Source organism: Herpailurus yagouaroundi, unplaced genomic scaffold (genome assembly GCF_014898765.1).
Source record: "Herpailurus yagouaroundi ecotype Mexico unplaced genomic scaffold, PumYag 187, whole genome shotgun sequence".
Lineage (NCBI taxonomy): Eukaryota > Metazoa > Chordata > Mammalia > Carnivora > Felidae > Herpailurus > Herpailurus yagouaroundi.
In genome coordinates this window covers 12,228,648-12,255,291 of record NW_024412418.1, presented here as the reverse complement: position 1 = coordinate 12,255,291, position 26,644 = coordinate 12,228,648, and the positions used below count along the sequence as shown (strand labels likewise).

The following is a 26,644-nucleotide window of genomic DNA, read 5'->3' as shown; positions in this document are numbered from 1 at the left end:
ATTGATCATTTCCACATTTGAAGGCAAGAGCTGAATTGGCTGAGTGTAAAAAAGACACATCCTAAGACAGATATGTAGAAAATGATTTTTCCCTATTGACATACTAACTAAAGTTAATGCTGTAATTGCAATCTGGGAGTTAATTTCCTTTTAATAGTTGATACTTCCATTTCTCTGCTCAAAATGATTGTCAGAATAAAACTCATAATCCAAAATGTCTGGAAATAAAGACCATTTTCTGTGTCCTCCAACTGTATTATGAAAGTAAGTATTTCTTTTCTTCCTTGTGCTCAGATTTCAAAAAAGAGATTAGTGCAAAATGAATTATAAAGTACCTAAACTGTTCCAACAATCACATCTCCATTCTGGTGAATTTAGTAAATGCGTTTTATCTCTCCACTGAGATGTTTTTACTATAATGAAAAACCCAATGAAATGTTTCCTTATTAGGTCTATTATTCATCCCTTATGCCTTCCCTACCTTTACAATAGTAACTGAAAGGGCACAGTGAAGATCCAATTTTTATTCTGCATTTTAATAGCAAGTTAATCAACTCACCACCCATAAGCAGCGGGCACACTTGTTATGCATAGTGTTGCTTGGGGCCTTTCTGAGATGTGTGTTTTAGGATTATTTCACAGCATTAAACTAACCAATGATAGGGAAGTAATGTTTTAAAATCTCCATGGGGCATTAATTAACACAACCTTTATTTTTATGAATTTTGCATAGGTGTAACTATAGAATATGGTGTCAGCCGACAGGTTTTTCAAAAGACATTTCACAGTTACCTGCCTCAGTATAAAAGTGAAGTTGTAAATTGGGTGTGGCCACCATGCATATACCTTCCTGGTTTGGCTGAAGAACTTATTTGAATGAATCATTAAAAACAAACAAACACACTCAATTTATAAGTACAAAACATAAACTGATTACAGGATCTATAGCTATGAATCTCATTTTACAATGTTAATACCCAGACTCGGGATAGTCTTATTTATTTTGGTTTTTTTTTTTTAATTTTTTTTTTCAACATTTATTTATTTTTTATTTTGGTTTTATGATACGATGTTGTTTTAGCACATTTTATATTATATTTTTATTTTATATTATTATTTATTTACTTCACGGGTTTTTTTTCCACATTAGGTAGATAAAAGTACAGGAAGAAAAACAGTTCTTTATTTTTTCACTTAGTCTTTCTCTGGCTAATAGTCCAGTCACAAAGAGTATCATATCTCCAGTTTATACTGAAACCTCTACTCCAAAATATGTGGGAGCCATCCATTCCTGTATGTTAAAACGTGGGCTTAAAGAGAACTTCATGAAGTCTGTAGGGTGTGAATTCTTAAAATTCTAGGAAAATGCAAGCAGTCTAGAAATCACTTTGTTTTTGAAACATTCTGGATATATAGTTACATGAAAGAAAATTCTTTGGTAGAAATTATTCTAACTAGATACAGATTTGTAGTCCACGTCAAAGCCTTACCTACAGCTTCATGTTGAACATCTAAAATGCAGTGCAGATACTGGATGTGTCGTAATATTCATTCTTGGGAAAGAGAGACCAGTTGGCCATGTTTCCTTTGTCCGGAAGGAACATTTTTAAAACACATTTCATCCTGTGCTTCTGGAATTAGCCGAGACTGTTTAATACATTTATATATTTTAATACTTAATTTTCCTTATGAAAGATATTCTGCTTACAGCCTTGGTTGAACATGTCTTCTAACAGAATTAAAATGTGTAAGATGGAATATTCGTGGCATTGACATTTCAAAAGCAACATTTTTTTTTCCTTTTGCTTAAGGGAGTAAACAAAATAAAACACAAACCATTTTTCCTAATTGATTCAGATGTTTCAATGAAATTGTTTCATCCTGCAATGTTCCATAAAGTATGTGATCAAGATGAGCTTGTCTTCCTTTACTCAGCACAGGAACTGAGTACAGAAAACAGCTGTCCCAGTAACTGGAGCTGAGAGCCACAGCTTAGTATCTATGTCGTCCTCAAGAGAACAGAGATTTAGAGAATGGGACTTTCCTAGGATGAAGATGGAAGGTACACACCATATGATGACCACAGGGGGGATGAAGAAAAAGGGATGCTCAAATCGGAGATATCTAATCGAGTATCCAGACCAAACTGTTCACTTTGCAGATGAGGCTTAAAAACAAAGGTGTGAAGGGTGATCTCTGGGAGGTGAAAGGACTAGAGCTAAAACTCAGGTTTTCTGTGATTCAGTTATCCATCAAATTTATCCATTTGTTTAAATGTTGCAAACACAAAGTCTTAAAATGCAATGAAAAATTTTATATTAGTATTATTTGTTTACAACATCCCTTTTTTTTTTTAATCTAGTTGCAGGTTATGGCACCACAATAAAGGAAACCTAAAGAATTGCTACCCATAAAACAAAAATGTGGATTTCATTTTAGGAATACACATACTTAACTAGGCTGGAACCATGATGAAGCCAGCTTACAAGAACAAATGAGTCTTAATAGAACAGGAAAAGTCAAAAGCTACATTATCAGCTATTATCCAGGTCATATTTAAATTAAAAAAAATGAAAAATTTAATTCCTCAGTAACTTTAGCCACATTTCAACTGCTCAATAGTCCCATATGGCCAGCAGATACTGTATTTGCTAGTGCAAAATTATAAAATCTTTCCATCATTACAGAAAGTTCTATTGGATAGAACTGGTCCAAAGCCTGTGGTGTTGAAGAAGGGATCATATGCTAAGAATATCCTTGAAAATAGGAGCAATAAGAAGTTGATTTCTTTTTTAAGAAATAGCATGATTTTGTCTTAACCCACTATGTAACCTTGCTCTATATACTAGAACAAATAACATAAATAAACAGGTTGAGAATGGACAGCTATTCTGTATACAAATATGTGCTTTAATGTATAAAACCCATGGCCTTACTAGCACTAAGCTTTTGCTAACAAAAATCAGTGTTCAGGGATAGGGAGAGTGCAACCACACTAAATAGACCCAGGCAATTTCCACTAAAAAAGTTCAAGACACGTGGATGATAACTGTTAAATTATTTAAATTCTTCTAGAGTGCAACAAGGCAAGATGCCTAAGAATTAAACCCTCTGACCCCATAATTCCATTCTTCATAATTTATCGAGAGGGCAAAAGATGGAGAGCAGCAAAATAGATTCCAGAAGAGGCTACTTCCTGCAGGGACACAGAACATAACAAACCACTGGAAACAAGTTTAGTGGGGAATTGCTTATTAACCCATGGTATATCAGTAAGGTGGGTATTTAGAACGCAGTGTAATAAGCAAGAACATAGCATTTAGAGCCCAAGACCAGAGTTTTGAATCCTAGCTCCGCCACCACATTGGTGAGAAACCTGAGTCAGTTTATGAATACTTTCTAACTCTCAAACTCTCATCTGCTGAATGGAGAGAACAGTGGTGACTGATTCATTGAGCTGCGTAATGATAAAAGGAGACTGATGCTGGAAAGGCTGCTAGTTTTATATATAGGACATCCAGCATAGAGTAAAAACTCAGGAAAGGCTGGTTACATTACTATTTTATGGATATTTAGTAAAATTATAGTTATGAAGAGAATGTAAATGAAATATGAAGCTTATTTATAAAATCATGTTCCGAGAAAAATTACAAATAATATCCTATGCATCCTCAGAAATAGGAGAATGAAATTACCATATGATCTGGTAATTCCTCCCTGAGGTATTTGCCCCAGATAATTGAAAATAGGTAGTGAAAAAGGAAAGAAAACAAACAAAACAACCTCCAAAAATGTGTATACAAATATTCATAACAGAACTACTCACTACAGCCCAGACGTGGAAACAACCCAAATATCCATCAGCACACGAATGAATAAACAAATCGTGAGAGACCTACACTATGGAATATTACCCATAAAAAGGAACAAAGTTCTGGCACATGAACAATGTAAATGGACCTCAAAAACATTGCTACATGAAAGGAATCAGATGAAAAGGGCCATGATTCCTTTTACATGAAATATCCAGAACAGATATATCCACATTGATAGTTGCCAGAGGCTGAGAGCAGAAGGGAACATGAATGTTATTAGTTTCTTAGAGCTGCCCTTAACACACACACACACACACACACACACACACACACACATACACACAAACTGGGCGACTTAATAAAAATGTATCGTCTCATAGGTCTAAAGGTGAGAAGTCAGAAATCAAAGTGTCAGTGGGGCCATGGTCCTTCTGAAACCTGAAGGGAATCCTTCCTTCCTTCATCCTAGTTTCTGCGGGCTTGCCCATGATCTTCGGTGTACCTGGTTCCCAGCTGCAGAAGTCCTCCTCTGCCTTTGCAATCGCATTCTCCCAGGGTGTCTGCCTTCACATGGCTGTCTTCTTACAAGAATACTAGCCATACTGGATCAGTAACTCACCTAATCCAGGACAACCATATCTCAACTAGTCACATCTGCAACAATCCTTTATCCAAACAAGACTGCATTCTGAAGTACTGGGGATTAGAACCTTAACAAATCATTTTTGGGGGAGGATACAATTCAACACCCATTACAGGGAGTTGCTGCTTAATGAGCAGAATTTTAATTTGGGAGCTTGGAAATGTTTTGGAACTAGATAGCAATGATGACTGGACAATACTGCAAGTGTTCTAAATGCCACTGAGTCATTCATTTTTAAGTGGATAATTTTGTGCTGTATAGATTTCACCTCAACTTAAACCTTGCAGTGTATCTTGTAATTGTAACCATATAAGAACATTTTTATGGAGGATGTAAACAAAGGTGCTCCTTGAAAGGGGTTGAAGAACACTTAGGGGAAAGTAAGGTCTTTATATATTACAACACTTTCATGGACCATTTAAATCATATAAAAAACACCCTCAGAGCATAGCTGAGATGGACGAACATAGGAAAAGGAAAAGCCAAATCACCTAGAAGTAAAATACTTTCTGAGATCCAGGGTATGCAGAAGAGGGTAAAGGTTTCAACAGTGTAGGAAAGCTGGGGCCTGAGGAGAAACGTCACCCCTGAAGGAAACTCTGCCAAGAAAGTTCTAGTTTTATGAAGAACAAGGATGTGTGAAATTTATTATTCATCATTGCATTGCATATTATTATTCATTATGCAAAATTCAGTTAAATCCGACTACAAAAATCTAAATTGTGATTAAGGTTTAGGGGCAATCTGGGAATAGGACAAAGGACAAAGAACAAAGAAGTGAGGAGTCCTGAAGGAGTAAGATCCAGGAGTGTGGTCAAGAGATAATGTGAATATGGAAAAGCAAGGAGAGAAGTTACGAGAGAACATGTCCCCAAGAAGGCACCACAGTCTTGGGAAGAGCTATGCTGCTTACTCCTTAGCAGAGTAAGTCAGTGCTCGTCACTTATAGAAGTCCATAAATCCAGTTATCAGCCAACTTACAAGGGAATGTTTCTGGAAAATGGAAATAATTTATTAAATGCAAAAATTTAAAAACAAACCCAAATATATTTTTGCTGTTTTTATAATATCTTATTAGATTCTTTTATTTTTTACCTTATTAGTTTAAATATTAACCTTTGTATCATTGTGTGGAATCCCAAACAACTTAGTGATAGAAACACAAGGGTTGATGACGCCCATGTCCTCCAGGTGTCACTTAGAAAGTAATTTCCCAGCTATGTTTTCTTCTGAGAGAGAGGTTCCCATACTAAAAATCCCTTAGAAAGAAAAGAACACCACAGAAGATGAGTAAAGCACCTGAATGTTGACGTCCTGGTCCTGTCACCTGGAAACACAGTTCCTTATCTCCCGTGGGACAGATCTTGCTTCTGAGGAAGCATGACAGAAAAGCCACACACACCTCTTCAGTACTTCCATTATGAGCCATTGTTTTCATCTAAAAATGCTATTCCTTACGAAGGGGCGGTTATTAAGTAGCAGTTAACTTCACACACAGACAACATTTTTAATTTGCCTGTGACACAAGTGATTTCTTCTGAGATAGGGTCACTGGTGCTTTGAGGTCCTTCAACAGGGCACACAATATTTTGGATAATCATTTGCTACTTGCAATAGAGTCTGAGATTCAGGCACTGAAAATTATCATCGCAGTGAAGAGAAGATGGAATTATTGTGTAGCTTAAACAGAGCACAAAAGTTGAGCAGAGCTAATCGGATCCTTTGCATTCAATTCCACTGTCTTCACCTGAATAGCCTTTCAGCCTAAGGCTCATTGGCCCAACAACAAAGCACAAACTAATTCATTTCCACCCATGATCTGCTTACCAAGAATGTCACAAGGTATTTCCAAACACTCAGAAGATGGCCTTAGAAGTGCTCAACTGTGGGGGCGCCTGGGTGGCTCAGTCGGTTAAGCGTTCGACTTCGGCTCAGGTCATAATCTCACGGTCCGTGAGTTCGAGCCCTGCGTCCGGCTCTGTGCTGACAGCTCAGAGCCTGGAGCCTGTTTCAGATTCTGTGTTTCCCTCTTTCTCTGACCCTCCCCTCTACATGCTCTCTCTCTGTCTCAAAAATAAATAAATGTTAAAAAAAAAAATTGAAAAAAAAAAGAAGTGCTCAACTTTTAGGACATTTTTCGAGAAAATGGAGAGGCTAATTTACTATGCTAAATAAGAATTTAAAAGACAAGACATTTTCTAAGCCAGTTAATAAGACATGTGTTTCTTTAGTACTTCCTTTGTACAGAATCTCTTTCATGAGAGTGTCTCATAGCCTCATGGGTCATCCAGGTGTAGCCATTTTGTTATCTCTGTCAGCTATCCATAGCATAGATGGCTCAGGGTTGTTCCCCAATCTGCATTACAGCCCTTTTCTCAGAACCACTGCCCATGGTTCAATCAGCCCAGGAAAGGTATTTGACCCAAGAGTCCCTTCTCAGAAATTAAAGTAGAATCAAGGAAGAGTCCATCTTTTTCTCAGGCTAAGACTACACCTTCAGAGACTTCTGGCAGCCATATTTCTCTTCCAGTGGATTAGAGATAGGAAGGAAATTAGTCTGGCACATAAGAGGGAAGAATAAAGCAAACACACAGATACAAGTAGAGATTAAAGATGGAAATGAGTCCTGTTGCTGTTCATGAAATGGTTAATAGTGATCAGAAGGTCAGGTATAACTTAAATTAACTTCTAGTTTTTAAAAGACATTATGGCATCCATATGATAATTTCCCTAGTCTCTTTGAGCTACTTTCACGTGACTTGTAACCCAAACACTTTTTACTACTATAGCCTCATGTTCCAGCAACTATTGCACACCATCCTTCTTCTATCAAAAATAGAACCTAGGGGCACCTGGTGGCTCAGTCAGTTGAGCATCCGACTTCGGCTCAGGGCATGATCCTGTGGTCCATGGGTTCGAGCCCCGTGTCGGGCTCTGTGCTGACAGCTCAGATCCTGGAGCCCGCTTCAGATTCTGTGTCTCCCTCTCTCTCTGCCCCTCCCCCACTCAGGCTCTGTCTCTCTCTGTCAAAAATAAATAAACATTAAAAAAATTAAAAAAAAAATAAAACCTATACTAGATTTAGGTCACCCAGAAATGCAGTTATTCAATATAAGGAAAGATAATTATAATAATGAGAAAAAATGATAAAAACCATGTGTGTGATGAGTACTAATTTATGCCATAATATGTACGAGTGCTCCCTCATTTCACCTAGTTGGAGATGTACAAACTGAAAAAGTATGGGCTTTTATGAATTTTTTTCTTGCTAGGTGATACACGGACATATAAGGCTGCCACCAAATATAGGGCCAGGTGAATAGTCTCACATTCTCAAAAATCATGATATGAATATCATTCAAATGAAGCTACATTATATACTATTCAGATCAGGGGTCAGCAAACTATATGAGTCTATGGGCCAAATCTGGCCCTCTACCTTTTTTGTAAGTAAAATTTTACTGGAACACAGAATGTCTATTCATCTGTGTATTGTTGTTTGGTTGCTTTAGTACTACAGTGGCAAAGTGGTTGCAATGAAGACTGTATGGCCTGCAATACATAACATATTTACTCCCTGTTCCTTTATAGAAAAAGCTTGTTGGCCCCTGATTTAGACCAACTTCCTGCAGCTAAGGCAAAATTGAAAAACATGGGGCTTACCTTTTCCTATTTTGCGCCCAAGACAGACATCCCCAATGGATCATGATACTCATTCAAAGTATGCAAATACATGGCTACAAATTCTTAGCTACTATGCTAGGAAGACACTAGTAATTAATCAGCACTGCAATGAGATAGCTTTGTTCTCCCTGGACTAAGATATTTCATAGATTCATATTTTCAGATTCTTGGCTTTGTAACAAGTTTTCCATAATCTCTATGTTCAGCATTTATCCCCTTTCATGTATAAAAGATACATGGTACAGTATTATACAAGAGGATACATGATAGATAGCTGTTTAAACCACCATCTGGCTCAAGTAACTTTTTAACCTAAAAAAGGGATTTAACGAAAGTAAAAAGCATTCCTCAAATCCCAATATGTGGGCTATCTTTGAGGAAACAGCACTTGGTTCTCATCCAAAGAAATAAAACTCAAAGGATATTAGTGTCAAAAACAAAAACAACAAAAAAACCACAATTCAACTGAGTAAATTTAAAGATCTAATTCACTTTATGAAATGATTCATGAATCAAATGGTGCCCTATCTAGCAAATAGAAGGTGGTCTCTTAGAGCTGCAGAAAGGAAAAAGTTTTTAAAGCAAAAAAGGAATAGAACAAAGGAAATTATCAGCAAGGAATGCATTATTTTAGGCAAGGTTGCCCTGCGAAGAGAAATGGAAGGGTCTTATCAGCAGATTACCTCCTCCTGTTGACTAGGAAATCCCAGTTTGGCTGGTTTGATTACATTTCTGCAGTTAAGTTAGATTTAGTTTGTTAACTGATGTGGGGCCTTAACATAAGTGATTACATTTAAGGGCTATGGTTTTCTTCTTAACACCAGAAAGACAAAATTAAAAAAAAAAAAATCACCTTTAGGGTTAAGGTAAACACTTTTTTTTCTATACAAAGTACAAATAGAGGGGCGCCTGGGTGGCGCAGTCGGTTAAGCGTCCGACTTCAGCCAGGTCACGATCTCGCGGTCCGTGAGTTCGAGCCCCGCATCAGGCTCTGGGCTGATGGCTCAGAGCCTGGAGCCTGTTTCCGATTCTGTGTGTCCCTCTCTCTCTGCCCCTCCCCCGTTCATGCTCTGTCTCTCTCTGTCCCAAAAATAAATAAACGTTGAAAAAAAAATTAAAAACAAAACAAAACAAAACAAAAAAAACTAAGTACAAATAGAAAATCAAATTGCAATAACAGTAGGAAATAAAACTAAGAGACTAATAGTAAAATTATGTTTATGGTAAGCAATATTATATTACATTTGGTCTTGAATATTTGGACCAATTTGAATATTTGGACCACTATTACATTTGGTCTTGAAAGGGAGAATTTGCCACCCCAAATATGCCTCTTTTGTATAAGGTTTATCTTGAGATGGTTATTTTTAAGAAATAGCAGACACAGGAGGAGATATTACTAGAAATATATTTTATCTGAGCAAATCATGTGTATGGCAAAGAGGAGACGGGCTGGAGATCGAATTCAATCACCAATGGTAAGCGATTTAATCTACGGTGCCTATGTAATGAAGCCTACATAAAACCCCAAAAGGAGTAGGTTCAGAGAACTTCCAGGTTGGTGAGCAAAGGGAGATTTGGCTAAGTGGTGCTCAAAGAAGGCATGAAAACCCCAGAGTCTTTCACCATACATCGCCCTAGGCATCTCTTCCATCCGGCTCTTCCTGAGTGATATCCTTTTATAATAAACCAGTGATGTAGTAAGTATAATGTTTCTCTGGGTTCTGTGAGCAACTCTAGGAAATCAATTGAACCCAAGGAGAGGGTCGTTAGAACTTCAATCACTAGCCGGTTGGTCAAAAGCACAGATGACAACTGGGACCTGTAATTGGCATCTGAATTTGGGGCTGGGGGACAGTTCTGGGACTGAACCCTTCACCTGTTGGAATGTGATGCTATCTCCAGGCTGATACTGTCAGGATTGAGCTGCTGTCTGAGAATTACCTGGTGGTGTGTGGACCACCTCGACACACACGCATGTGCGTGCAGGTGTGTGCACACACACACACACACACACACACACAGACACACACACACATTGTAAATTTGTGCAGAATCTTAGTAATTCACAGGGTTAATCTAAAATACATGATTAGGGACATGATCACTTTTCCAGAGATGTGAGAACTATCTAGACCATAAGGTAATTACATTATATGTGTTTGGAAAAATTGTGGTTATTTTAATCTATTGGATGAAATATGGAGATTTATTCTATTAAATTTTCTGTGTGAGACTGTAGCAATAAGCAACAAATAAAAGTATAAAAGGCAAGGACTACAAATGAATCCTTGCCAATTTGGACAGATGCATATGGTCTGATCTTTATATAGAACAGACAGATCAATAACAGAGCAACCCAAAGTCTCTGGTTGAAAGCCCAGGATAATTCTACTTTAAAGCTTAAACCAAAAAAAAAAAAAAAAAAAGTAGTAAGAAATGTGGTCTTTATCTTTTTTCCCTTCATTTTTTTCTATAAATACTAATACAGTTGGCTTTCTTTTCCTCTAACAGAGTGAAGGGAATACAAAAAGGATATTTCCTTTTAACAACTCAAAAAGGTCAGCAAAGTATAAAATGTCAAATCTACAAAGTTGGATAAATGTGGGTAAAGCATTAAATGTTAATGATGTCCTTGGTTGAAAAGTTGCACAAAAATCATGTACATTTTCAATTATGCTATAATTAAAACTGCATGATCCCACTTGTCATCACAGAATGAATTGACTAGACTTGTGTTTGGGGTCATCTTTCATATTTGTAGTAAAGATCAAACAGGAAGACAATTTGACTCCTCATCCCTGTCCATTGGTAGATCTAAGTGAAACGGTATGCCAACAGTGTGGGATACCATCATGGTCCAGAGCTTTGGATCAAGACAAAAGTGTTGTGACTACCTTAATTCTGTGAGCTCCAGCCTCTCTAGTGGTAAAATGGTGTTGCTGGGGGGAGGAAAAAATTTTTTTTACATCATTCAAAGGTTCTTCTGGCTGGTCTAAGAATTAAAATGATTTGAGACAGATTGAGAGGAGATCAATAAATCCAACATTCATGAGAGGCTCAAAGACAGGAAGTAAAATGAGGTGTATACAGCATCCTAAAATAAGAAATAGGATAGACACCGGGGACATTAAAAGGGAAAGAGGACATTTCACAGGGCAGTAAGAAGAAAAGTAGATGTTTTCCCTGCCATACAGAGGAGTCTTAGATAAAATTTATTTCTAGTAAAAACTCTTATTCTGGGAAAGCACCACAACTTAGATTCTTTTAGGTAGGAATGAGAAAAGTTTCTTTTGACTTCATAGGGTCTCTACTGCCTTTGGCTCAAAATAGTCCACATGCCAAAGGGACACATTTTGGGGAAACTTGCTCTGAATCCTTTCAGTGTGATGTTACCTAACTTGTACCATTGTTGTAAAGGCCAGAAAAATCATGGTTTTTAGCACAGCATTTAGCACAATAATAATCCCATAAACACTCTACAGTATGACCACTGCGTCCTTCTGAAGCTCTATATTCCATCAATATCATCCCCGTTACACACTCTGTAGTCTAACAAACTACCTTTAATTTTCTGTGGTAACTTGTGTGTTTTCTCAAAACCAATACTTTGTCATTCGTTTTACTCAGACTTCCTCCACCTCACCTCACATTCCCTATCCCCATCTTCATTGGCCAAATTCTTCTATTCAATTTTCAGTCTTGACTGAACATATTTCCTCACAGAGCATATTGGATTCTCCTGCTATATGATGTCAGAATGCCCTATCTATTCCCTTCCAAAACTTAAATGGTACTTTAATCACTTGTTTTGTTTTGTTTTTCAGCTAGGCTAAGGCTGGAGATTATATTTGCCTTGTTCGCAAACACAGTGCTGCTTTTTTGACATTGTAAGTATTGAATAACTTATAGCCATTTTAGTCACTATATTCTATACATGTCTGCAATTTAGTAAGACAGATAGATGAGACTGTAGAATAAGAAAATGGGACTTTGACCTACTTCTCACTAGCCCTCTGATGAGACTTTGGACAAGTTAGTTGATCTCTACGAGGCATCATTTCCTCACCTATAAACTTGCAATAGTATTGTCTCTGGGTGTGATAGTGAGGGTTGAATAAGAAACTTATGAGAACGTTTATCTTCTATAATTATTAGTATCACCATTACTCTTCTAGAAGTTAAAGGACATGTTCAGTTTTCTTATTAGTTTTCTTATTAATTATTTCTTGTTCTTATAGGCCGCTCAATGGTACAAATACATCAATTTTAGAAAAGAAAAGGCAGGTTCTATTGGTAAGGCAATGCATTTGCTGTGTATTTCGTTTTACCTTACCAAAGTTGCTTCCTAGCATTACGTTAAGAGAGAAGATTTTCTGGGATTCAGATTTTATTCAAGGCCTTCCATCAGATGGCATACATTGCTAAGGCAGAAATGACAACAGTTGAATTTAAATTGGAGGCTAATCCAAAGTGAAGGGCATATCCAATTTGCAAGTCAGACTTGAAAGCCAGCCTTTCAGAGGTCTGCATCTATGACAAATGCACCTGATGCACACCTCAGCTCACCTCCCCCCAGCCAGCATGCTCATTAGATAATGTCATTTTGGCAATGCACCAGGGAGATGGTTTGGGAAAATCCACATGACTTTGACATTTTGTATGATCCAGTGAGAGAATCTCATGCTAGCTCATGAAATACACATCTTTTGGCATTTTTCAAAGTCCAGAAAGGAGAGATCTATGGAAAGCTCCAGAATATTTTCATGGAAGCACTTGGAAATAGTCAACTGGATTTAAGGAAGCCTAGGAGGCTTATCCTGAGAGCATGTGCATTGCAAGCACACTGTTTTAACTTGAACTATGTCTGTACTTGGGTGACTGGGGGATGTTTATGAAGATTATGGGGGTGGGGCAGAGGAGTAAATAAAGACCCACCAAGATAAGATACTGCTTAGTACAATAACTCTGGGAAAGCAACAGAGAAGTTGATTTTTTTTTTTAAATTTTTTTTTTCAACGTTTATTTTATTTTTGGGACAGAGAGAGACAGAGCATGAACGGGGGAGGGGCAGAGAGAGAGGGAGACACAGAATCGGAAACAGGCTCCAGGCTCCGAGCCATCAGCCCAGAGCCTGACGCGGGGCTCGAACTCACGGACCGCGAGATCGTGACCTGGCTGAAGTCGGACGCTTAACCGACTGCGCCACCCAGGCGCCCCAAGAGAGAGAGAGAAGTTGATTTTAATCACTGTGGTCACTGGGCTCAGGCTTCAACTTTGAAAATTTCACTCTGACCAGGTTGGTGGAATAGAGAAATCAGAAGATGAGAAGTTTACCTTCACAGGAAGCAGCTGGAGGGCCCTTTCTGTCCTCTTTTTATGGCAAAAACCCCTGTGATGCCCACATTGTTAACACACCATTTTAAGATGAGTCAGCATAAAAACTCAGATGGTGATTTTCATTGTAAGCTTTAAATGATTTAGTTCTGCAGCCCTGAATCCAAATCAACACTCTAGAGCAGAATTTCTTCCCATTTGTTTCTATTTTCCAACCTCAGAGAACTACCCACAACAACCAAGTTTCAAGGAAAAGTGGACTGCCTACTTCCCATGCCTAGTCAGCACTTGAAATATTAATAGATCATCTCTTGAGATTACTTTTATGCTTAATAATATATATTAAAAGTTGCAATTAAAAAGTCTAGAAATTATTACTTCTATGGATTTTTAAAGACAAAAATCAAAACTATATTTCATAATACTCATAATGATATTTAAGAGACTATGCTTTTGGGCCATATTGTCTCCTTCTCCCTATATGGACTTATAGAAGTGATAGAGAAGAAAATAACTTTCTGTTCTTCTCTAAGAAAGTATTTTGGTTGCAGAAACAAGATATTTGTTTGGTCCCTTATATAACTTTAGCTTACTAGTGTCAATAAAAATATTTGATGGACTCTTGAGAGCTTAAGATCATTTTCAAACACATTATCTCATTTCAGCTATGAAAACAAACCTGTGGGGAGTGTGGACTATCCCCACTTATGAATTAAGGAAACTGAGATGGAAAGAAGTTTAAAAAAATTTACTCTGAGCACATGGTGGGACTACCTGAAACAAATACAACCCAATTTTTTCAAGAAAATGAAAAGGTAAAACAAATTAATCACGAATTCATGAATTGTGCATTGAAATCCTTATCAGCTTTCAAGAATGGCATCTACTGCTATTATTATTGAAGCCCTATCATGTACCAGGCACTGTTTAATGAAAAACAGGACAAAGTCTCATCCTCAAGGATCTCCCATTTTTAAATGTGCATAACACCAAATAAAAAGAAAACAATAAGGCAGGTAGAGAATGTTAAAGTTATATAAAAATATAATAGCTCTATAGTATTTTATAGCTTTCAGAATAATTCCAAATCTTATCTCTCATTAGGTTTTCACTAGAACTTGACAATCAAGAGCCCTAACCAGAGATGGCTACCATTTTGAGCGTGCTATGTAGTAAGTGGATCGGTGATATGTGGATGTCATGTCGTGGTGTAAAGAATGCTATATCTGTGGCATATGTACCACTGGCTGAAAGTTACAAAAGCACAATAGACATTTTCTTTTCCTGCTTATCTAAGAATCTTAAATATATATTCTAGCACAAACTATTTAATTCCATGGTTGGAAGAAAAGTCTGTAAGTTCATGATTGGTCCACTTATAGAATCAAAAATAATTGTTCTGGGGCACCTGGGTGGCTCATTCGGTTAAGCGTCCGACTTTGGCTCAGGTCATGATCTCACAGTTCGTGGGTTCAAGCCCCGCATCGGGCTCTGTGCTGACACCTTGGAGCCTGGAGCCTGCTTCGGATTCTGTGTCTCCCTCTGTCTCTGCCCCTCCCCGGCTCACACTCTGTCTCTCAAAAATAAATAAATGTAAAAAAGAAATTAAAAAAAGATAATTGTTCCATGTTGGCAATAATTTTATACTATTCTGATTATTATTTGAGCATCAATTACATTCTAAACATTTTTCTATACCCTCTCCCTTGTTGTGGGAATAATAGTGGACTCCTGCTATTTAAATGGTTTCTCTCATAGACCACCACTTCAATATTTTAGTGTATACCTATACCTATGCCAGATCTGGTAAATCATATACATTTATACCCTAACATATATTCTGAAACTATACAAAATGCCAGCTACTGTGTGGGCTTTGATGACATGCTACAAATCAAGGGAGGCCCATATACTATGTCATAAAGTTTATATTCTAGCTGTCTATATGAACAGTGAAAAAGCTAAAACCCATTTTCTGTATGTTGTATGAATGCATACATACAAACATTCAGTTTACATATCTCACTTTGATTTCTCTGAGCATCTTACTTTGAATGTCAGAATCACAACACTTTTATTAGTGTTTTCAGTCTACCAGAAATTTCAGTCTACTAGATAAAAACTAGAACTAGAATCCCCAATTTTAAACAAAATCCATCTTTACATCTGGTTTTTATTCACTGTAAGTTAAACTTACAATTTATGATAATGATGCTGAAGGAAAATATCTCAAGGTTATTCTCTAGAACATACAGTATTGGGATTGAAAGCAATTAACAGTTTAGAAGTCTAGTGAAATCCCCATGTTTAGGATTAGGAAGATCTGTGTTCAAATTCTACTCCAATAGCAGTGTGTCTTTGAAAAAGTCACTCACGCCAAATAAGGCTCAGTTTCTACCTCTACCAAATGGAAATAATAAAAATAATAATAAAGAACCACCATAACCTGCTGTTATGCTAATTACATGAACTCAGGCATGCAACTTGCTAGAGCAGTGAGTCATGTTGGCTAGCACTTTGTATATTAGCTTGGAACAATAGCTTAGTATCTGGATCTTCAGACATTCTGTATCCAAAATCTTTCTACCACCAGATGGAATCTCTCAGCTGGTAGGTTTAGAAGCTTAGAGATGGTTCTGAGTTACAGAACAACGTAGCTATACCTGCAACTTGCAAATGAACTATGTTCCCTCCTCTACCATTGCACATAAGAAACAACGTTACTGCAAGGAATAAATCCTCTGGTATACTTTGGAGAAACCAAGCATAGCTGCTTTTTAAAACAGAAACATGTTTTTTTTTCTTCTATATGTAACAAGTCAAACAAGAATTTTTAAAAATATTACTGAGTTTTCCCCCAAAATTGTGGGTGACTTTCTCACTTTCCAATACATTGATTTATTACTGCTCACCTACACAGCATGAACTGAACAATTAAGACAATATTATTGGTTCATGCTCTTACTTAATTTTATTTTTAAATCTGTGCCTCATTTATTTCCGATACAGCAGAAAGGAGAATGTAATACTAAATCCTTTTAACTTTTTTTGCATCTATTGAAGTCTCATTTAGAGTTATGCATTTCTAATAAACATTTCACATTTCGTGTTCCTTGTGGTAAGAATCCAAGGCAATAAATTGCCCATCATGAAACAGAATATTTGTGAAAACTAGATTGCAATAACCAGTTTTTGCACCACTGACATGACAGAGAAGAATGTGTTGTCTATAAGAATTACTGTTTAGCATGCTATTTAAATTCCTTCCAGAAGGACTATCACAAGGTATCAGAAAAGCCAGTTGGTCATTATTAGATTCAAGATCAGGAAGTTAAAGCAGAGAGAAAATGTACAATATGAGAACATGGCTCTTTCCAGGGAAATAGGAAGTATCTCCTGATAGCTCTGTATAAGTTGATAAAGATTTATTTATTGCACTGGGGTTTTATTGTCACAGCCCCACACCTAAAATACAAAATAAATCTCATAGCTCAGAATCAAACTGCACAGGGGTTTCTTTTGTACATGGATTTTGACCATAGCTCCATTTAAACAAATATGTAAGATTGTGATGCATTTCCAATAATGCTTCTCAACTCACCATTCATTACTTTCATCAGGGAAAGATTATTCTCTGCCTACCTAGACCACATTTAGCCCCTGTGGGCTGCCCTGTTTAAATGGGTCATGAAAAATGAGAGCACATATTCCCTACGTTAGGAAGAATGAAACTCAGGGATTATTTCCTCAGCTAAAATGTCACATCATGCCTCCCATATTTGGAAAATGTCTTTCACATCATTTTCCCCTTTTTCATCAGAAGAGCATCTACCCCCAAATGTTAGAATTGTAGAGGAAGTGCTAAAATTTGGAAGTAAAGAGGCCAGTGTATGCTTTCTAGGGTGTTGTGACCTGGCTGCACATTAGAATCATTTGGGAAGCCTTTGTAAAGTATCAATGCACAGATCTCATCTCTAGAGACTGAGATTCACTGGGTTTGCAAAGGAGCCAGAGTATCTGTTTCTTCCAGCAGATGGCACTATATCTGGAGAGAGGCTTGGGGCACAGACTGGTAAGAGAACCTGGAGGGAGATGCTGTTCTCAGTGGGCACTCAGTGAATAAAGAAACCGAGGGCAAAAGGATGGGTCAGTTACTCTCAGAACTCACTTGTATATTAAATAAATAACAATGAGAAGTCATCTGACTCCTATTTCTACAAAAGGTAACCAGTTAAAAACTCCTCTTACATGGGGCGCCTGGGTGGCGCAGTCGGTTAAGCGTCCGACTTCAGCCAGGTCACGATCTCGCGGTCCGTGAGTTTGAGCCCCGCGTCTGGCTCAGGGCTGATGGCTCAGAGCCTGGAGCCTGTTTCCGATTCTGTGTCTCCCTCTCTCTCTCTGCCCCTCCCCTGTTCATGCTCTGTCTCTCTCTGTCCCAAAAATAAATAAACGTTGAAAAAAACAAAACAAAACTCCTCTTACATTAAGCCTAATAACTAATACAATCAAGATTGTCTTGTTAGTATGAAATGACAGATTATAAAATGATTTCTTTTTACTTTTTTTTTGGTTTTAAGTTCACAATAATTAAAATAAATGATAAAAAAGCTACTAAAAATTTCTCAGAACTAGGACAATATCTACACAAAAGAAATATTTTCAGGATGATATATTTTGTTCAAAAGTGTTTCCACCTCTATCAGTCTAATTCCAAAGAAAATAAAGCCAATACATCATTTCTTACTAGGCTTACAAATGAGGTCATTTTGATATCCATTCATACTTCCAATGTGTTGGGAACATTGAGACAATATTCAAAAATCTCCAAGTAATAGAGTAAACTGCACATTGTGATCATCTTTTTAGCACAAATAAATATTACTTCTAGGAACCATCATTTGATGGGGAAAAAAACCCTCATTTGGTTAATTAAATAAGAGAGCTACATGCACTGGTGTTTCCTCTAGGATGGTAGGTAGAGTAGCACATCTCAGTCTCACAGACAATCTGTTGTTATTCACTGACAGTGAGTTTAACTCAAACTTCTCTTTCAGGGCACATGCGTGGCTCAGTCACTGGTTGAGCGTCCAACTTCAGCTCAGGTCATGATCTCATGGTTGGTTGGGAGCCAGATTTTGGCTGTCATGATCTCACAGGTCATGGGTTCGAACCCCATGTCAGGCTATGGGTTGACAGCTCAGAACCTGGAGCCTGCTTCAGATTCTGTCTCTCTCTTTCTCTTTCTCTCTGTCTCTCTGTCTCTCTTCCTCTCTCTCTGGCCCTCCCCCACTCATACTCTGTCTCTCTCTGTCTTAAAAATAAACATTAAAAAAAACAAACAAACAACTTCTCTTTCCAAGCTGATCTTCTCTGCAAACTTTGTTTTTAAAATTCTTTTTTTTGGGGAGGTGCCTGGGTGGCTCAGTCGGTTAAGCAACTGACTTTGGCTCAGGTCATGATCCACAGTTTGTGAGTTCGAGCCCTGAGTGGGGCTGTGCTGACAGCTCAGAGCCTGGAGCCTGCTTCAGATTCTGTGTCTCCTTCTCTCTCTGCCCCTCCCCACCTTGTGCTCTGTCTCTCAATCTCTCTCAAAAAATAAATAAACGTAAAAAAATTAATTTTTTTTCAATGTTTATTTATTTTTGAGAGGGAGGGAGGGATAGAGAGAGAGAGAGAGAGAGAGAGAGAGAGAGAGAGAGATTGAATGAGCAGAGGAAGGACAGAAAGGGAGACACAGAATCCAAAGCAGGCTCCAGGCTCTGAGCTGTCAGCACAGAGTCCAATGTGGGGTTCGAACCCATGAACTATGAGATCATGACCTGAGCCAAAATCTGACACCCAACCAACTGAGCCACCCAGGTGTGCCTCTGCCAATTTTGTGAATATGTCTTTCTCAAGTGAGAGATCCATCACGGTTACATAGAAACAGATGCTTGTTGCACATCGACTCATAGTCGTAAAACCTAGAAAATAGTCTACCTCTGTCTGAATCTCTTCATGACAGAGGTTTCTTTTTAATTCTTATTACTAAACATAGCAAATGCTGTGGATTTCCTATAATTTTTTCAGTGAGCTTGTCTACCTTTTTCATCTTGTAGAAAACAAACAAATAAGCAAACAAATTAAGCTTGTGTAACAGCCAGAGTTCATGCTTCATAGGAGTCTTGGAGATGATACATTTTTTTTAACATTAATATGAATAGGTTTGGTCCTCTCCAAGGTTAATTTTTCTTGCTTTACTGGGATTTAAAATGAAATATCTCATGAACTTTTGGTCTCTTTTAACATGTCATTTGATGCTGTGTCAGAAAGTCACACATCTTAAGTACTTGTATTTTTAAAATAATCTCATACAATTGATCCCTTAATTTATGGCTCAGTATTTCATCTGCTTTATCTAACCACTTTGATCTCTTTTGGAGAAATTATGTTCTCAGGTTTTCAGCAATATTTTGTGGTGACTCTGCCTTTGGTTTAGAGGCAGGGGTGAGGTTATTCACAAAATCTGTAAGAATCGCGATGCCATTTGGTTAGGCTGGGGTACGATGTCTCCTTGAACTTATTTTTCAGCTGTGGAAGGAACCAGCTAATGAAGCTGTTGCTACCCTATAACTAGATGTGAGTCTCACATCTTTCAATACAGTGGACATTAACTCTTTTGATGGCAGCTGACTTATTCTAATAGGCAGCAACAGGATGAATTTGAAAGAGCATTTATTTCACAAGCATTAGTTGCATATTAATGCATAATTAGTAAGTAGACATGTAGGGGAAATAAGTAAAATCTCTGAACCTGTCCTTAAAAAACTCACAAAAAAGAGGAAAGAGCTATTAACAAATAAGCCCTAGAATTTATTAAGTGAACTCCCAAATAGAGAAAAGTTCAAGCTAATACAGTAACACACACATATGCACACAAAGGCACAAAGAAATTGTTGGGGGCAGGAATTGTTTATGAAAGGTTTGCAGAATTCCTGCTTTCCTTTGGGTTTAAAGGAAAAACAGGAGTAAAAAATTAAAGAAATAATGCAAGCAAATTTAAATAATATATACCATGTGAAAGATTCAGAAGCATGGAAAACCTTGGAACATTATGGTAGATTGTATTTTTCTCGGAGGCCACTCAAATACATCTTATTCCAAATGCACATATGATGTGATATTATCACTCATCTTTTAGACAGCTGGGGTCTGTGTAATTTTCCTGGTCTGCACAAACTCCTATCTGCACAAAATCATAACTATGGAGGAAGTGATATAAGGTAACTTCTAAGTCTAGATCCTAAAGACAATATGGCTTCTGTCTGGATCTCTTGGGATGCTCATTCTTGGAATCAGGTACCCTACTTTGAGAAAACCAAATACCTCCTGTGGGTGTAACTGCCAACAAGCCCAGCTTAAATTCTAGCCAACTGCCAACATCAACTGTCAAATCTGAGAATGGGGAAGACGAGATGAGTCCAGCTCCAGCCAGCATCTGGATATAACAACATGACAGTCCCGGTGTTATTACAACCAAGATGAATCCCAGTCAAACTCAAGAAGCACGAGAAAGACTACTGACAGCTGTCATTGTTTTTAGGTATTAAATTCTGGGGTGATTAATTATATAGTAATAGCTAACTGAATAGATATTGTGGACCCTGGGAGGAGTTTGATTTCTTATGCCATGGTTCCCTTGCTGACACTTATGTGTCCCTTCTCAGGTTAATGTTTTTATTTATTAATTTTTTTAAGTTTATTCACTTATTTTGAGAGTGGGAGAGAGAGCAGGGGAGGGCAGAGAGACAGAGAGAGAGAATCTCAAGTCGGCTCTGCACTGTCAGCCCTACATGGGGCTTGAACTCACATACTGTGTGTGAGATCATGACCTGAGCCTCAATCGAGAGTCAGAGGTTTAACAAACTAAGCCACCCAGGGGCCCCTCAGGTTAATGTTTTTAAATTTTAAAAATCCGGGGCGCCTGGGTGGCGCAGTCGGTTAAGCGTTCGACTTCAGCCAGGTCACGATCTCGCGGTCTGTGAGTTCGAGCCCCGCGTCGGGCTCTGGGCTGATGGCTCAGAGCCTGGAACCTGCTTCGGATTCTGTGTCTCCCTCTCTCTCTGTCCCTCCCCCGTTCATGCTCTGTCTCTCTCTGTCCCAAAAATAAATAAACGTTGAAAAAAAAAATTAAAAAAAAAAATAAATTTTAAAAATCCAACACATAGCATTATGGAGAACATAAATTATATATTATTAAACCATTATCAATATGTTAAAATTTTGTTGACATAAGAATATATGAGCATCTTTATTAATGCATTAAATAACCACATCTAGCAGAAAATCTAATAACTATAATGATTTCAAAGTAGTGATGAGTATAAATGATATTTTGTGGTATCTGACACCATTCTAATGGGATATTAAAACTGATGTTTTTAATGAAAAAGTCACAGGAACGACCAATCTGACTATGGTTTATTATCTACATTCATAATTGGCAGAAATTATGGCTTTACTTAGATATTAATTCAAATAAAGTATATAATTTATTTCTAGCTCTAGATCAAAATGCCTGTATTATATCACAAGTATTAAGGAAAAGATAAAAAGTAAGATAATGGGAGGTCCTTGCACAAGGGCCAGAAAATAAGCAATATTCTTGAATTCTAAAAGCCTGAGATCTTCAGCTTGCTCCAGTTACAAGGACTTAGAAAATTCATACCACCCTTCTGAGACTCAGTCTTTCTATCTGCAAATAATATTATAACCTCTTGATACACAGAATCTTGTCCAGTACATATTATACTACATGGTTTGGGAGAACGCAAAATAAAATGTTATGTTAGTGCTTCGTAATATTTATAAGGCTCTTATGAATGTAAGGAAGTATTGTTCTCTCTGCTTTATAATCTTACTAAATTCAGTCCTCTTTATTATATATCTTATATAACAACAATCCTGGACACATGTCTCACTCAGTTCCGAGGCCAGTGGCAACTCAAACACAAATGCTTTTTCTTTGCAAAGTGTTTAAGAACAAGATATATTGGGTTTTTGGTGCTTTGGATCAGAGCAAAGAAAACCAATCACAACTGCCACATGCTCTTCATTCCAAGAAAAAGAGGTAAGCGTGGGGCTGTTAATTACTCGTCTTATGGTTTGTGCCATTGAGGTCATTTCAGCCTGAACTGTTTATACTCATTTTGTGTGACCTTCTCTGTAATTACTTTCACATTTGAGGTTTATTTATTTTGGACTTTTAATGGCAATTGGGATGTTCTTACTGGACAAGAAACTTTGGAATAAAACGACCTTAAAATATCTTTTTGATTCTAGATATAAGAGTTTAAGCACCTTTGTAGGGTTTTGCTAAGGCCCCTAGTAAAACATCTCTGCCCATATGAAAAACACCTCAAAACAAAATATCACTATTCAAATGTCTGTATATTAATAGATCTGCCACTTGGTACCAATACTCAAATATTACTGGAAATGAAAAAGACATATACTCATACATTAAACAAAAAAAAAAAACCTTATGATTCAATCAAATCCTCCTACACTGGTTTTACCTTCTTCATTGTTGCTCTACAGTGAGGGCCAGCAAAATTTTCTGTAAAAAGCCAGATAGTAATTTTTTTTCACCTTTGCAGACCAAATGATCTCTATCACAATCATTCAACTGTATAATCGAGTCATGAAAACAGCCATAGAGAGCAAGTAAAATTTGGGAATGGCTGTTTCAATAAAACTTTATTTAGGAAAACAGGTCATAAGGTCTGGATTTGACTAGACCAGTCCTTCATTTGGAGCTCTACACAATTCCAAGACTGGTAGCTGTAAAACAAAAAATTTACTCATGTTATTTTCCAGCCAAAACTCTTTTAATAGCTCCCTACAGGAATAATGACCAAATACTACATTGCATAAACTGTGACACTTTTGAGATTGAAAAAGAGGGTGCTATTAATAATTATATCAACACGGCAAGTATAAATTAAAACAGTTCCTGACAAACCGGAGCATATGATCACACTACCTACGGCCTATGGGATACAGGCCAAATACATTAGGATACAATTCAAGGCCTTTACATTCTGACATCACTCTATCTTTTCAACCTTATGTCCCAATAGGCATTCCAACCTCTTGCCCACTTCTGTATCTTCCTAAATGCTATCCCCCCTGCTACTTGGAAACTCCTTCTCCCCTTTCTCTGCCTAGGGATTTCCTACTTATCCAAGACTTAAAAGTTGTGAGGTACATCCCAATGTCTCAAATTCTGTCCTCACTTATAAAGTGTAACATTTACTGTTACTCCAGTGCTTAATAGACTGTGATGCAACTATTTACTATTCACACTCACTTTCATTTCTCATTGGCTTCCTTTTTTTTTAAGTTTATTTCTTTATTTTGTGCGTGAGAGAGAGAGAGAGTGTGTATTTATTTTGAGAGAGAGAGAGAGAGAGAGAGAGGGAGAGAGAGAGGGATAGTGTGAGTGGGGGAGGGGCATAGAGAGAGGGAGACCAGGAATCCCAAGCAGGCTCCACACTGTCAGCAAAGAACCTCATGCAGGGCTCAAACTCACAAACTGTGAGATCATGACCTAAGCTGAAATCAAGAGTTGGATACTTAACCAACTGAACCACCTAGGCACCCCCTCTCTCATTGCCTTCCTCCTTCTCTAAATGGGATAACACTGGAGCATCAGTGGGGCTGTCTTGTCACATTTTTTTCTCTGAAATTTTAGCCTAGGATCTAGTATATATGCAAACAGTTAGCGAATATGCATTTCTAACAAAACACTTTTTTGGTTGCATAGGATCAAAATCCTCTAAAACGTGCTTCCATGAAATTGAGTTTATTACATGAGAGGTATTTCCTTACCTGTGAGCCATGCTGCTCAGGTATAGAAACAAATCTGAAAACCTTTGGAACCAAGGTGGCTACATTGTGAATCTCAGTCTCACTGTGCAACATCTTGGTGTCTTTCCATTCCCATATCCCCTCATTAGCTATTTCTGCTTTGCACTGCACACTGCAAATAATAATCAGGTTTATTGTTTTATGATTTTTTTTTTTGTCACTTTCCAGTTCAACAACTTGGGACAGGCTAACAAAAGTCTCTGAGATGCAACTTCAAATCTTCAAAAGAGAAATGTAACTACCTAGTCTTAAATCAGTGTATGCTCTCCTTTAACTTTAACCAGCTGTGAACAGGGAGGGGTAGTGTCTTATAGAATAAACATGATTTTAGTGGCTCACTCCTACAGGTGACTGGTCGGAATTATAATGAGAAAAATGTGGACATAAACTAGACGAACATCTGAAAGATTTATATGATCACGTATTCTCACCTATTTATAAATATAAAAAATTTGTATAATAAGATATAAGCAAAATTAATATGAATACTTTGATATAGAAATATTCTGAATTCATGGATTCATTGCCAAACTCAATCTAAAACCAGTTATAAATATAAATAAAATATAAACATAAATATATATATTTAGAGCTTTGGCTATCATTCTTTTTTTTTTTAATATGAAATTTATTGTCAAATTGGTTTCCATACAACACCCAGTGCTCATTCCAACAGGTGCCCTCCCCAATACCCATTACCCCCCTCCCCTCCCTCCCACCCCTCATCAACCCTCAGTTTGTTCACAGTTCTTAAGAGTCTCTTATGTTTTGGCTCCCTCCCTCTCTAACCTTTAATTTTTTTTTCCCGCCCCTCCCCCATGGTTCTCAGGATCCACATAAGAATGAAAACATATGGTATCTGTCTTTCTCTCTATGACTTATTTCATTTAGCATAACACTCTAAAATATAAATATAAATATAAATAATATAAAGATAAAGATAAATATAGACATAAATAAATATATATATATATATATATATATATATATATATATTTAGAGCTTTGGCTATCATTCTTTTTATTTTATTTCTCTTTTGTTACTTGAAAGTTTTTTAACGTTTATTTATTTTTGAGAGAGAGAGAGAGAGAAAATGCAAGCAGGGGGAGGGGCAGAGAGAGAGGGAGACACAGAATCAGAAGCAGGCTCCAGGCTCTGAGCTGTCAGCACAGAGCCCTATGCAGCACTACAACCCACAAACTGCGAGGTCATGACCTGAGCTGAATTCGGATGCCCAACCGACTGAGCCACCCAGGTATCCCCTCTTTTGTTACTTTAAAGTAAGAAAAGAAAATCTCTCTTAGGCATTGAATCCTTAACTCATGTTAGTGGCTAGAGGATCCCTATAGAAAGTGACTTTTGGTTACAGTATTCAAAATATTGGGGTTAAATAATATGTTTGACTTCAAAATAAAATAATGAGATTAATATTTATATGTGGAACATGTACTAGCACTATGAAAGAAATGTTCTAATCATGAAGGAGTAGAGAGATACTCCTGTAGTTTAGGATATGTTGAGTTCTGAAAGGCACTTTGTAATTCTGATTGTAGGTAAAAATTGATTCTCATACGATCTATGTGGAAGATGCATACAATACTAAATTTAAGTTCTTGGGAAAAAAAAAAAAAACCTGTAGGTGTTCATTGAATTGCTTCTGAATTTTCTGATAAAAAAAATCTCTTTTCAATACAGACCAAAGTGTTCATATTTTGGCTTACTTTCATGCCATAAATAAATTCATTACTAGACACCACTCCTGACACACGAATGCACTGTTGAGTAATGAATAATGTAATTGCTAAGTTTAAAAGTACTGCTCAGAACTTATTTAGCTAAAATATGAGCACTGACTTTTTTTGGATTGCTAAAGTCTTCTTACAGAATGTAAATGTGGGCCTGACAAGAAGCAAGAAATGCAAGATCTAAGTTTCAGTATGCAGGGAATAAAGCCATTGTTATGCAACTACCAGACCACGCCCAGTGTGGTAGGTAGCAGTCCTATTCCTATTATCCAAAGCCATGCTTTGCCTCAAAGGCCAAGGATCCTGTAGTTTATATTTGGGACATGTAAAAAAGCTGCTTTATCTATTTACATCCTCTGATGTATGAGCTCTGTAATTATTTTTGAGCTACATTTAAATCCAAATGGAATTGTAAACAGCTCCACTATCAAGAAGGCAATATCATCAGCAAACTCTCCAGATTTCATGCTATTATCTGGTATCTTACTGAAGACAAAAATACCAAAAAT

At 37.2% G+C, this 26,644-nt stretch overlaps 1 protein-coding gene across 5 annotated transcripts in view; it reads right to left on the bottom strand.

Moving 5' to 3' along the window:
* The window catches only part of LRRC4C (leucine rich repeat containing 4C), a 1,211,302-nt gene that overhangs the window by 643,409 nt on the left and 541,249 nt on the right, over nt 1–26,644 (bottom strand). Inside the window, exon 1 of one of the 5 annotated variants that reach the window (XM_040495409.1) lies at nt 1,491–1,580. The exons of the other annotated variants lie outside the window; for them this stretch is intronic. The gene's annotated coding sequence lies outside the window, so the exon portion shown is untranslated. Of the gene's footprint in view, nt 1–1,490; nt 1,581–26,644 lie in introns of those variants that run through there. 5 annotated transcript variants of the gene reach the window in all.